This window comes from Juglans microcarpa x Juglans regia, chromosome 2S, assembly GCF_004785595.1.
Source record: "Juglans microcarpa x Juglans regia isolate MS1-56 chromosome 2S, Jm3101_v1.0, whole genome shotgun sequence".
NCBI lineage: Eukaryota > Viridiplantae > Streptophyta > Magnoliopsida > Fagales > Juglandaceae > Juglans > Juglans microcarpa x Juglans regia.
In genome coordinates, this window is record NC_054597.1 from 31,264,899 (window position 1) to 31,280,531 (window position 15,633).

General features: G+C 36.0%; 1 pseudogene; it reads right to left on the reverse strand.

Annotated features, from left to right (window-relative positions):
- Positions 1–258: 258 nt before the first annotated feature.
- On the reverse strand, positions 259–1,379 carry LOC121253695 (annotated as a pseudogene).
- Between the last annotated feature and the right edge of the window lie 14,254 nt (positions 1,380–15,633).

The window sequence follows — 15,633 nt, forward strand, 5'->3', positions numbered from 1 at the left end:
ACAACTTAGTACGAATACATAATTTCGTTTGTCTGCAAAATTCATAACGACGACTTCAATATAATATGTACATTCTACAAACAAGGGTGGTAATTGCAGATCACTACTCCCCAACTGCTCAAAGAACCAAAGACTTGGGGAAGAAAAAGGTTCAGATGCTTGAACTTTACATGCATGTTATTGCCTTATTATTTCTGTGCAGTACTTCACATACATTGAGTAGCCAGATTGCTCGGAAGTCGTACGTAAGCCAGAACTTCATCAAGTTGAGGTGGATTTGACCCTGTTTTATAGATTTAGCTAGATCTTTGAAATGGAAAAAGGAGAAAAGAAATACTAATATTACATACTGTTTTTGGTCAAAGTATTGGGAAATTACATACTTGAAGGTCTCTACATAGTCATAGACGACTTTCTTCTCCATCATGTGAGGCAGCTGAAATGAACATCTTCTCAAGCAATTGATTGGAAAATGAAATTATCACCTTGTTTTCAGTTCGAACTACTTAGGAGGCTAAGAGAAGCCTGCCTCCACCTTTCATCATCTTCTTAAACTCATCAAAATTAACCATACCATCCCATCCATATCAACGTTTCTAATCATCTCCTTGCAATCCTCCTTCTTCTTCCCTTCTTTTAACCCCAAAGAACACAGCACCAAACCCAGCTCCTCTACCGTAATCAAGCCATCTCTGTCTTCATCGAACACATCAAAAGCCTCCTTTAAATCGTCCTCCTCATCTCCAGTACCTTCACTACTTTCAACACCTTTTGCCCCATCTCCCTCATCATAATTCCCAGCTGCTCTCTCTTCACTAACCATGGACTCACACAGCACGCAGAACTCATCAAATTCAATCAACCCATTTCCATTAGCATCCACTTTCACGACCATTTCTTCAACCTCTTTCTCTGTCACGAGAATTTTGATGTTCTTCAGCGACTCCCTCAGCTCCTGCTTCGTTATGAACCCATCACCGTTCTTGTCGAAGGTGGCGAAGATCTTCTTGAGCTCAGCCTTATTGTGGGGACTCCTCTCTTTGTGGGAGGTTGGTGGGGAAGTGGTGGAAATATTAGATGAAGATTTGTTTGCTGGAACACATTGCAGCGATGCATAGAGTTTCTTGGTGGGAAAACGAAAGAGTATACGAACGAGACCAGCAATAAACAGAACTGCTAATAACAGTACGGTAATTATCGCCATTTCTGTTGCCTAATACAACAAAAAAAATGAAAGGATAAGGAAGTAGAAGAGGAAGAGGAAGAGCTGCAAAGGATTGGAGAAGTTGTTTTGTCTGTTTATGAGACTTTGGGTGTGTTGAAAAACTAGTAAAGCTAGCTCGAGCATTGAACATGGATACGCGGTTTTTAGTGGTAACTTTTTTGCATGCCACAAAGTACAAACCGCGTGAACTAAAATAACTGTATTTATTGTCAACGAAAATGTTTTGAGTGACACTTTAGTGGCATTCGAATATTAATCATGCTTTTGCATCAAACAGATCAGGCAATACAATGAATACATGCACGATCTTGATGATCACTAGGGTAAAGTACTCCACTCTAATCATCAATGTAAATATTGAAAAAAAAAAAGCCCAAAATTAAATTAAATTAAATTTGTAATGGTTTGTTAATTTAGACTGCTAATTAGAAAATCACAATAATAAACTAACAAGCTGTAAACCCTTTTTTTATGACTAATCTATGCGTATCTCTTTTTAAAATTAATCATCTGATTTAGTTAGGAATTAAATTAAAAAGAATCTCTATTTAATCTGTATATAGTTCTGTAGTACCTAGCTTGTTTACAATTTATTCTTGACATGAGTACTAGAAATAGTATCACGTCAATTTATAAATTTATTTTTATGAAATCTCTTTATATCTGCAATAGTGCTTGTCTAATTGTATCATACTTATAACTGTTACAACCTATTAGAATTAATTTTAAAAGGCCAGAAAGTAAAAGAGAAAAAGAGTGTCATACTTTTATGAAGGTAATAAATATTGATAAGGGTACGTTTTGATCATCAACTCATCTCAACTCATTATTACAATTTTTTTAAATTTCAACACAAAATATAATAAACAATTCAACTTTTTTAAATCTCAAAATAATAATAATATTAAAAAATAATATTCCAATAATATTTTATTATTTCAACTCAGTTCAACATCTAACACGAAAGAGATACTTATCTTCAGAAATTGCTAGCTAGGGAAATTGAGCTTCCTAACAAACACATCCAAAGCATGCAAAATTAGACAATTTGCCTTGGATTTTACGAATTGGGCTTCCCTATGATGAGATTATAAGAAAGAACAAATTAATAGTATAATACATTAAGATGATCACAACCTCAACTGTTTCTTTACTACTTTTAACATGTATATTGGAAGTGCCGTGGTTGAAGCGGCATCTCAGTTTTCAGCATCGGATACTTATCTTTGTGATGCATAAATTAGTGGCTACAGTCTAATTCCTTTAAGGAAACGCCCATAAGAATCCGCGTCTCTCTCACTCATTTCAAGCTAGTGTGTTCTTGACATGATGACCTTCTAATTAATTACGAGAAATGGACAGACTTGATCTTAAGCCTCACGAGACTTCCAATCACTTGTTAATTAGTTATAAATTGCTTTGCCCGTACACAAGTGTCACGATCCAGATTTTATTATAATTTTTTCATCTCAATATTTTCTACGATTTTATTATTTAATCATGTTGCGATCCACATTAATGCTCATCAGCATGTATCATTTGATGCAATCGGGTCCATATGCTGCGCCTATCTGTGTCTAAATTGTATAAAGCATTTGAGTTAGAAAATTATAGGAAATTTCAATCCCCGTGTGACTTCAGCTTAGAAAGAGATTTTATTCTAAGATTGTTTCAAAATTCACTAAAGTCGCATATCAAAATGATAAATTCTTGTTATCTATATACGAGAAAGCACAAATTATGAAAAAAGAAAGAGACAAGTGTTAAGTTTATAATGAGATCTCAAAAAAGTGAAGTTATGAAATAATGTAGTTTGTTATATTGTATTAGAGTTAGGACCAACTTAGCTAGTCGGAGTCGGATTCGACTCCGACTTTGTTGAAGTTCAAATCCAAATTCAGACTCCGACTCCGACTTTGACTCCGACTTATGTAGGCTCTAATCCGACTTGTCGGAGTCGAAGTTGGATTTGGACTTTCAGTTTTTTGTTTTTTTTCTAACTTCATATTTAGCCCATTTTAAAAAAGAATTTATTGTTGCCTTTCAAATTTCAAATTTTTCAAAAAAGTTAAAACTAAAACTAAATCATTCACTACTAATTTACTTATATACTAATATCTAACTTATTTTTATACTCAACTTATACTATAGTGTCTAATTACATGTTATCATACTATAGTATTACATATTATTTTTAGTATCTAATTACATGTTATTATACATTAGTATTACCTGTTATTATATTAATGTCTAACTTATTTCTAGCTTAATTATATACTAGACTTTCTAGTGTCTAATTACATGTTATTATACTTTAGTAAAATAGTATATGTGTTATTAATTTATTATATTAGACTTATTTAAATACTAGTGTCGAATTTATTTCTATACTTGATTATGTATGGTAGTAATACTATGATGTTTACATCTATTAAACTATCATTAGTCTATTTATATTATAGTATAAATATATTATTTTATAATAATTAGCTTATACTAGTATATTATTGAATTTAACTATATAAGTTTTAGTTATATAACTATATAACTACACTAGTGTATATACATATATATATATAATAAATATACAAATAATACATATTTTTATAATATGTACAATATCAGAGTTGGATTTAAAGTCTGAATCAGAGTTGGAGGGCAAAGTTGGAGTCGAAGTCAAAGCATAAAGTTTGGGTTGGAGTCAGAGTCGGTCTAGTGACACTTCTGACTCCGATTGAAAAATTAAAAAACAAGCCGACTCTGACTCCATTTTGTTGGAGTCGGAGCAGAGCCGGAGCGTAGTCAGAGCAGAGTGGGATTTGAAGTCAGATTTTTGAATTTTTTCTCAACCCTAATTAAAGTGTAAAACTCTTTTTATTATAAAATAGATCTAACGCGTGACAACAATATAAACCCTATCAATAACACTCAAAAGTGGGCTCCAACCAATTCACCTTTTGCTCTCGAAGGACTTCCTTTTACCGACTTCTTGATGCACTATTTGACTAATGAGTTGGGTTATAGAATTCTATCTTTTATATATATATATATATATATATATATATATATATTGTTAATGAGCTTTTCTCTTCATATATATTTGACTTCATATATATTTCAAATTGTAACCTATATATATATATATATATATGGTTCGGTGAATAATGATAGAATGGAACCCCTACTCGAGCTTAACGTCATTGGGCTTGGGCAGGCCTCAACACCGAAGTGCTACTGTGGGCCTCGATTTCAGGGGCATTGAGCCAACTGGGCCTTATCACACATTATAGAACTCGTGGAGGAGCTCTCAAATTAGTATACATAAATGGGATTCTCAAAAAACAATTTATATAGAGTTGTGCTCCTTATAAGTCGGTGCATAAAAATATAATTTATTGTGGGGTTTAGAACAATTAAAATACATTAGTTTTATACCAATTAATGTAGCAAGTTTTTACATGATTAGTAGTGTCCAGTATGATAATAAACAAGCTTATAAAGACTGACTTAAATTATGTAATAGGCAAAGCGATAAGATAGTGTAGACCGTGTAATTTAATCATACCAAGATTTTGAGTTGCATTCTTTATTACTAGTTTTGTGGTATATTTTACATAAAGAAGTACTTTTGCTACAGAAAGATTTTATAAAAGTAAACTTATAAATTGATATGGCTTGTTGTGATATGTTAGATTTATTTTATGATAAAAATAATTTTATAATTTAACGTATCACATCAAGTCACATTAGTTCATGATTTTACTTTTATAAAATCTTTTTATTGCCAAAGCATTTCTCTTTTGCATATCTGAAATGCTCCTAGCTTTATTTTAGGGTCTAGTTAGCCCTTAGTTTTCAATAATAAATTTGGGCCGTTCAAGGGCCTGACTGTTCCAAGCAAACTCCAAAAGGGAAAAGGGGAAAAATAGTTTTAGTGCTCTTCATGGGCTGCATTGGGTTTCTCTTTGTACATGTAGCCTACGAATTATTAGTGTGATTCATAGCTTTCATGACCATCGATCCTTCAGATTAAGCTCTGAAATCTTAATGTTAATTTGAAGCATACTGTGAACGATGCAAAAGTACTTAGTGTAACGCCAAGACCTCGAGGGTCCGAAGTGTTAACTCATATAATCTGATAAACAACTCTAACAATACTAATGTATCTCCAAATCCAAGAATAAATACTTCCAAAACTTCAAATTAAACGTACATACTTCAAATTAATAAATCATTCATTCTATCAAATCTTCAATCCAACAACTCAAATAAATATCAACTTTTCCCCATGTCTCAAACAACAAACTAGAATCAAATAAAATTGACATAAGTCTCCATAAACCATCTAAATCCATTGAAAACAACTTAATAAGTAAATAACATCCAACAGCAGCACTAATATCACAAGATACCCAAAGCTATCCACAGCTAGTCTTGTCTACAAACTCTAATACTAATCCTCAGCTGAACTATCAATGTCATCTGAAAATATTATGAAGATTAAGCGATGAGTTATCAACAACTCAGCAAGCAGAGAGCATATACTAGTATGTAAACATAAGCATTTATAACGTTCAACATGCAGAACAAAATATTTTCTTCCAGAATTCAGAAACAACATGTTTACTTTCAGAATGTATAAACAAAACTTGTTACAAAATATCAGAGCGAAAATTTTCAAAAAATAAACTTGTTCCCAAAAGGAAAATCCTTTGGCATATCCAATCTGAAACATTATATTCATATCATCTCATAGCATCACATCGGGACAAATACCATGTTTAACCCCCGTAGTAGGGTTATAAACCACCATTATACCCGTGGCTGGGCCGTATACCATGTTTCACCCCGTGGTAGGGTTATAAACCACCATTATACCTGTGGCTGAGCCTTAACAGAAACAGAACGAAACATCATCGGAATCAGATCACATTCATATACAGAATCAGAACTTCAGGCCAAGGTTTTCAGATGACACATCATATCAAAATAAAAATACTGAATAACTTCAGATCATTTCACATATTTGAAATATACAGAACCCAAAACATCTTCATTTATTCATGGCAAAACTTTTAGATTTTCATATTCGCTCTTTTTACATAGTTCAAAATCAGAATGCATAAAATTAGCTCATGTCTACACTAGTCATGACAGAAAAATATTTTCTCTTATATAGAATTTATACACATGCAAAACAAATATCTGAGGTCGTTTTCAGATTTCTTTTCAAAACAAATATGCATATTTTCAAAGTCAACCTCATTTCATTTCTTTTATGCAAATCTAATATATGAATCCCGCTTACCTGACTTCCGTATACAAAATATGCCTTGGATCTGTCCTCTAACAGTATCACAACCTAAACAATAAACGTATACCACATAATTAATAATCCAAACAGGTATACCACTAAGCTCAATTAATAAAACTTAAATCAACCCCTTTTTAATCTAAAATTCTCCATAAGATAAAATCTGGACAGCCCATTTCAAACCGTCAATCTTTTCACTCTAGCACCACCAAGTAATTTCCACCCAACAATCACTTAACCAAACCCGAATAGTCTAATAATAACCCAAGAATTAACACTAAACAGTCCCAATTACTAGCCCAAAACAGTCTCACAAACCATCCAAATAATCATGCTTCTCAACTTCAAGACTTCAAACATAGGCAACCAACCCAACAGATAAAGCACCTATACACCATAAATTACATAGGTAATAAATTGCCAAAAGCTTTCTGCAGTAATGCAAATCTGACCAACACTACAACCATATCAATAACACTTTACCACATTCCACAATCCAACCAAATAATATCCATATACTATCAAAAACTTCGGGAGAGACTTACCTAGAAGAGTCACAAAACTTCGAACCAAATCGAATGGGTGTAACCCACAGTGAATTAAGCCAAAAAAAAAAAATCACTAGAATCTCTAGTGAAAATAGACAGTGATTTGCACAAGGAAGGACGATGGGTTTGAGTGTGTGCACAGAAACTAAAGTAGAGTGGGTGTGTGTGTGAAACAAAATCAAAGCAACACAAAGTATAAGAGAGGGTCTGTGTGTGTGTAAAAGCATGGGGGTCGAAGTGAAAATTAAATGTGAAACCAGTGAATGGAAGGCATGGTTACCAAAAGGAGAACTCCAAGGAGAAAGAGTTCCAACGACGGCACCAATGTTATCGAGACCCACGAATAAGCTGCACAATGTCAAAACCCAAAGAAAAATTCATGAAGCTATCGGTGAGGCCAGGAAAGACAGAGAACGTGAGAGAGAGAACGATGGCTCACCTTCGAGAAACCAAGATTTTGAGGCTCACGGAACAAGCAGCGCCAGCCAAGGGTGAACCAAATCTGCGTAAGAGAGAGTCTGAGTAGTCAAAATGAAATGAGGGAAGTTTTCAAGTGAGAAGCCAAGAGGATAAACTATAGGAACGTGGGAGGAGGCACACGGAAGTGGAGAGATTTTCGGGAAGAACAGAATAGCTGGGGAAAGGAAAGAAAACAGAAAAGAAAAGGAAAGAAACCGACGGAAAGAAGAAAGAAAAACAAAACAAAGAGGGAAAAAAAATACTCACCAACGACGCCGTTTACTGGAGTCCTCCAAGCTGGGCTTCATCTGTACCTGGGCCTTGGGCCCAGGTGTTACACTTAGAATAATTCTACATACAACTGTGAAGTGCGTAAACGCCACGTAATCGCTTTGAAAAAGAGTGAGATCTACTATTAAAAAATTAATTTTTTTATATGGATCCTATATTTTATGTAAATTTTTTAAAGCGATTATGTGACGGCTGCACAATTCACAGTTACAAATATTTTTTTCACCCAAGAATATATCCCACAAGCATTTGAATTTTGAACAAGTTGCAACCAATGAAGAAGGCTGCTAATAAAAATTTAACCAATAATTCAACTAGAAAACATGAAAAGATTCACCACTAAAGAATCATATCCTATTGCAGAATTTCCGATTCCTTTTGTTTTTGTAACAAGTTGGATGGCCGGAGGTTCAAAACAGAAGAAGTTGCATGCATGTGATGAGTAATTATTAGGTTTGGGCCCATATGTTTAATAAGACTGTTGATGTGGGTCCATCTCATGTGCTGTTAAAAATTATTAATTTTTTTAAATTTTCTCACAAAGATCGATCCAACGGCCAACCCCACCACTCTACATGTGTTTGTACATGTTTACATTTTTATTGTAAATGTTTTGTAAAGGGTTTTGGGGGAGGCCGGGTGAACGTACAAGCTGTTAAGTGTCCCCATGAAAGTGATCCGGTTGAAAATTGCAGACAAAAGACAACCCTAGCACTCCTTGTCGCCCCCCGTCCCGTTCTGCATACATCTTTATTCCCTTTGGGAGAGGTGCAAGATCACATGCATGCTCCCATTTACACCCATTACAATAGCTAGGATGGTCCTATCATGACCAAACTAGAGATCAAAATTAATGGAGATCATGATCAGTTTGGCTTTCTTCCCTCATGTTTACAGTACCTTTCACTTAATTTCCACTGTCCATCTGCGCGGATCGAGTACTGTTGCTGATCATGCATCTACGAGTTTGGGATTTGGGCTTCTTTATGATCTTTTGTTGGGAGTAATAGTGAGGGACCTTACTTGGGGTAGGGGCCATAGGCTGCACGCCTAGCTACACCCTGGGCCACTCTGGCCTGCTGCCAATTAATCCAAGACCCTTTTTCCAGTTGTCAACCCAACTGCTTAATTGGCCAACCCATCCCTATTGTTTTACACTATTATTCTTGTATATACCCCCAACAAATTAATTAAATAACTAACATATATAAGGTTATTTCAATTCAGCTACCATTCTTGTTCGGTGCATGCTTCAGTACGTACGTAGTACTACTACTTCATGATCAGTACCTTTCTTCCTTAGATTCATCTGAAACACAAATATAACTTACAATTTCTAACACTTCCCAATATATATAGGTACTGATTCCATCTAAAAACATTGAGATCATCGAGTGATCGGTTCTTGAAAATATATACTGATAATTATTTAAGTAAACCCAGAAAATTACTGTATATTCTAGCTATATATATATATATATGGTAAACAGAGAAAGAATGATAGGGTTTTTATAGATCCGTACAAGTGCGTGAAGATAAGCAGATGGTGACTTAATTCGAACTGGATGATCTGGTGCGTGCATGCAGTGCTATATATTGGAGGAGTAATTGTGATGAAAGGAGAAATTGAGAGTACTGCTGGAATGTTTTTGGAGGATAGCTAGATAGAGAGACGTGGGTCACTCCAATTATTACTAGCATACAATGATAAAAGAACCGTCATATCATTCCCTCTGCCTTCCTCTAATATTATATGCTCCCACACGCTTGCAGCTTACTTCTCTCACGCCTGCCTAGCTGGCCTTCTTTCTTTCTTTCTTTCTTTTCTTCCCCAAACTACTTATATGCATGCATCTATAATTATTTTTCAATCCTTTTACTGCACACGACTGATCAGCTACCCTCGTAAATTGTTTTATAAAAATAAATGTATAAATTAATATAATTTTATATAGTACGTTATATCTATTTTATAATAAAAGTATATAATTTTACAATCTATTGAAGCTAAGAAAATTCAAATGCACAACAAGTGTTTGTAAAAAGTTCTTAAAGAATATTTTGCTCTTGAATAATCTCATTTAATTCAGAATATTTCCTCACATACATTTCCAATATATGCCAATACATGAATATATAGACTTTTACATAACAGATTTGTTAGAGAACAACCATTTAGCTAGTGACACTTGTCTAGCCTAGTCACACTAATTTGTTACAGGAAGATTCAGCAACAATGTTTTCCAATATTCCAAAGTCACCCTTAGGTGCTAATGTTTCTAATGCCTTAACATCCCCTGCGATTCAAGCGGCACTATGGTAAGAGTAAGGCTTGATTGGAGTTGCAAGAATCGATTAGTTGAAAGGGGTTTTGTAAGAAGATCAGCAAGCTAGTCCTTACTGGAGACAAAAGATACTTGTAATGATTTTGCTGCCACCCTCTCACTAACAAAGTGATAATCAAGCTCCACATGTTTGATGCGAGAATGCATAATTGGATTCATAGACAAGTAGGTAGCCCTAAGATTGTCACGCCACAACGTAGGAGGAGCAGGAAGTGATATGCCAAGTTCACCCAAGAGAGACTGCAACCAAAGAAGCTCACAAGCAGTGTTAGCCAAGGATTTATATTCGGGCTCCGTAGAAGACTGAGCAAAAGTAGGTTGTTTCTTGGATCCCCAAGAAACCAAATGGTTCCCAAAGTAAACATAAAACCCTCATGTGGACCGGCAGTCATCAGGGCATCTAGCCCAATCGGTATCAGAGAAAGTAGATAAAAGATGAGGAGATTTTGTAGAAAGAAATAGACCCAGGTACCGAGTGTTGTTGAGATAACATAATTCTTTTAACGGTTGTCCAGTGGGAAAGCCGAGGAGAATGCATAAATTGGCATACACGATTTACAGCAAAAGAGATATTCGACTGAGTAAAGGAAAGGTATTGTAAACTCCTAATAACACTACGATACAAATGAGGATCCTCAAAGGTATGACCATCCAGAGCAGACAATTTTTCAGATGAAGACATTGGAGTGGAAATAGACTTAGATTTTTGCATGTTGGTTTTATGTAGTAAATCAGCAATGAATTTGGATTGAGAGAAGAAAATACCAAAGGAAGTTTTGTGCACTTCAATACCAAGGAAGTAATGTAGATTTTTGAGATCCTTAACAGGGAAGGAGTCTCGCAAGGCAGCAATGGAATCAATAATCAACACAAAACTAGACCCAGTCACGGTTATATCGTCAACATAAACTAAAACAAACAAACAATCCGACCCAATATGCATGGTAAACAATGATGAATCTGATGCAGAGCTATGAAACCCTAAATACAATAATTTGTCACTGAGCTTGGCAAACCAGGCTCTAGGAGCCTGTTTTAACCCATAAATAGATTTTTGTAACTTACAGACGTGGTGAGGAAAATCAGAATTGATGAACCTAGGAGGTTTTTTCATGTACACCGTCTCTTCAAGGTCGTCGTGAAGGAATGCGTTTTGTATATCTAATTGGTGAAGTGCTCAGTTTGAAAAGGCTGCAAGAGAAAGAAGAAGTCGGACTGTGGTGAATTTCACAACAGGGATGTAAGTCTCAATAAAATCAATACCGGGTTGCTGATGAAAACCCTAAGCTACAAGCCAAGCTTTGCATCGCTTAAGTGTTCCAGCAGCTCTCTATTTGGTCTTTATGACCTACTTAGAACCAAGATTATATGTAGAAGAGAAAGGAACAAGGGACCATATTTGATTTTGAAGTAGGGCATCGAACTCAATGGCGATGGTTGTTCTCCATTCGAGGTGTTTTGAAACTTCAGTGAAACAAAAGGGTTCCTTAGGAACGACGGTAAAAGAATGCGAAGGATTTGAAGCAAGGGAAGAGAGAGACCTAGGGTTTAGAGGGAGGCCAGGAAATAGCCCCATCTATGCACTGAAGAGGACGAAGACTATTTGTTTGAGATCGTGTAACCATGGAGTGCTTAAAGGTGTGGGAGCTCAACGGCTGAGAAGAACCAGAGGGAATGGAAGAAGGCGCATCGGCAAGACTAGGGTTTCTGTGAAAGGAAGATGGAGGAGAATGAGTGTGTGATGTGTCTGGGCTCGATGGAGATGGATGTTGAGGTGAAAAGTGTGGGTCTATGAAGTGAGACAAGGAAATGGGTGATGTGGGTTCAGGCTGAGTGTGTATGGATGGAGAGTGTATGGGCTCAAGAGATAAAGGCTGAGACGCAGTAGGTAAAACAGTTAATGAAAACGAAAAATTAAGGCATGAGGACATGTTCGGATCTGGGCCAGATTGTTGAGTGGAGTGGGTTGAGAGAATGGAAATATGGTTTCATTGAAGAGAATGTCCCTAGAAACATATGTATGGCCCGACCCAATATGATAGCAGAAATAACCCTTATGATCTGGGCTATAGCCCAAGAAAACACATTGTTTGGAGTGGTACTCAAGTTTATGATGATTATAAGGCCTTAAATTAGGTCAACATGCTGACCCAAACATCCAAATAAATGAATAATCCGGTGGTGTACCCAACAAAATTTCAAATGGAGAGTGATTTTGAAGCATTGGAGTGGGCATACGATTTATTAAATATGTAGCGGTTTGGAAAGTTTCGGCCCAATAAATTTGAGGGACCGAAGCATGAGAAAGTAGTGACAAGCCTGTTTCAATTATATGGCAATTACGCCGTTCGACACTTCCATTTTGTTGGTGAGAATAAGGACAACTTAGACCAAGATTAATTCCAAAATGTTGAAAAATGGGATGGAGGGGTCAAAATTCACCCTATCCATCAGTTTGGACAGCAAGGATTGTTGTAGAAAATTGAGTACGAACGTAGTTGAGAAAGGCCGAGAAGATAGTAGGAACATTTGATTTAAGTTGCATAGGAAAAAGCCAGATGAACTTAGAATAATCATCCACAATCAAAAGAAAATAACGAGATCCTTTTGTAGAAATAACAGAAGCCAGACCCCATACATCCATGAAGAACAAATTAAAAGGTAAACTAGAACGAGAAGAAGATGTTGAATGTGGTAGAGCATGAGCTTTGGCAATAGAGTAGTCCGAACAAGGAGGAAGAGTGAGGCTTGTAGTGAGAGGAAGACGAAACCGTCGTATGATCAATGAGGTTGTTCAGGAGGAAGGGTGACCCAGTGGAGAGTGCCACAACTGAGCTGAAGTTCAAACACCTGAAAAGGCTTGAGGAGGAGTCGAAGAGGGCACAATAGCCGACTGAAACACATACAGGCCATCCTTAATGCACCCCTGAAGAAGTGTTTTCCGGGAACGAGCATCCTTCACAAAAAACATAGAAGAGTGAAGCTCAAAAAATACATTGTTATCATGACAAAATTGACGAACAAAGAGGAGATTGTTAGATATAGAAGGAACATGAAGAAGGTTTTTAAGAAGAAATGTGCCATTATTGGTGTTGAAATGAGCGGATCCAATATTCTGAATAGGTAGACCAGATCCATCCCCAATGCACACTTGATCTGATCCCTGATAAAGGTTTGAGTCCACATTAAGGTTCTGAACATCAGAGGTGAAATGGTGCGTAGCACCTGTGTGATCTGGGAACCATGTAGTTGATGAGGCAAGAGTCGAGTTAAGAGTCGAGTAGTTGGCAGTAAATGTAGGTGGAGGAGGAGTGGGATAAGCGTGGTCATATCTATAGTAGCAGGCAGAGGCTAGATGGCCAGGTTTGTAACAAACTTGACACACAGGACACATGTCTGGGCGAGGAGAAAAGGAGTATGGTTATTGAGGGGGATGAGGAAGAATGCATCTGCCATTACCCCGACCTCGTTGTCCACTGCAAAAAGAATTACCGCAACCTCAAAAGGGATGAAAAATAGGTGTATATTTGGAGGTATTATTTGCAGCAACAGTGGTACCTGAGAGTAAGGTTTGGGTTTGATGATAAAAGCCTGGATTCATGATTTAAGAGATAACTGAAAATTTGATGGGGGAGAGAGAATCTGGGCAAGTAGTGAGAGAGGTGACAAGGCTTTCGTATTCGGTACCAAGACCGCCAAGAAGATAAATCGAGAGCTCGACATCATCTAGAGGATGTCTCGAAGCACTCAAAGTTGAAGCAAGTGATATGACTTTGTTGTAATAGTCAGTCACAGATTCGGGCCCTTTCTTGATGGAGGCTAATTGAAATTTCGTATGAATAAGATGAGCAGAGGACTTAGCAGCAAACAGATTTTGCAGGATTGTCCAAACCTTACAAGAGGTAGAACAATCCAAAACCTGAGCCAGCACCGAATCTGATAGAGAGGAATTTATGGTGGAGATGATTGGCTTATCCTGAATGCGCCATTGAGCATGCGCATGATTCGGCTAATCATTGAGAGTTGTAGGGGTTGAGGAAATGAGCCATCAACAAACCGAAAGAGCTAATGTCCTTCCAAGAAAGGGACGATTTGGGCTTTCCAAAGCAAATAATTGTCAACGGTAATTTGATGTTAATGAAATGAGATCCAGTGTTGAGAAGGGAGGGATGAAACGGGATAGAGAAGATTGTGTTTGTAGAAGAAGCCATGGATGAGAAAAGAAAGAATCGGACGTTGGTCCTTTTGGCTCAAGATACCATTTTGAATCTAAGAAAATTCAAATGCACAGCAGGAATTTGTAAAAAGTTCTTAAAGAATATTTTGCTCTTGAATAATCTCATTTGATTCAGAATATTTCCTCACGTACATTTCCAATGTATGCTAGTACAATATATAGATTTTTACATAACAGAATTGTCAGAAAACAACCATTTAGCTAGTGACACTTGTCTAGCCTAGTCGCACTAATTGTTACCGGAAGATTCGGTAGCAATGTTTTCCAACATTCCATAATCATTCTTAGGTGCTAATGTTTCTTATGCCTTAATACAATCTAACGTAACATATTAAACCATGTCAATTTATATATTTACTTTTGTGAGATTTATTTTTAACTAAATCATTTCTCATATTATAATAGTTACGATCGCAGTACGCTTTATTGAATGTTTTAGATTTTGTTGCCTCTATTATATATTATCAACTTTCGAGTTACTTTTAATTCATTTGTTTCTGATAATTTTACCTATGATCACTTAGTTTTTTAAAAAAAGAAAAGAGAAGAATATATATATATATATATATCCACCACGTCATTGTCAATAATATTACTTAAATCGTCTAATTTAAGAATATAATTGTTAGACTTCTAACAACTTCATGATATATATAATTATTATGAAAACAGTACTCATGTATGATAAGAAAAAAATTAACATATCCTTAATTGGTGTTTTCCGAATTATCAAACAAATTCTAAAGGATTATTTTGACGTACAGCTTGTTAATGTTTGTCCCTCTGATCCCTCCCTTTTGTTTTTAGAACGTCAGTGTATGAGACTTGACTTTAGAGTGCTACATCATGTACAATAACATGATCAAAACCGTGGAAAAACTCTAAAAAACCATGTCCGTGCAAGTTTTGCCTTTCAATTTGTGTAAGTGGACACTGATTTAAGCGCAAATTACACCTATATATTAGTTGAAAAGAATCCCATCGAAAGGACAACTTCTTTTCCAATTTCCTAGCTAGGCTGGCTAGAATTAAGGGCTCAATTATCAAGCCAATGCATGCGTGCCTGGCTTTAATTAATTAGATGGTCCAAAAAAGGGAGAAAAAGGTAATTAACTCCGTGGATTAATTCAGTACTGCACTTGACTTGGCTCCAATTTGGGTTGACATGATTATCCCAGAGGAGTACTCCAATTAATCGGTTTAAACTAGACCTC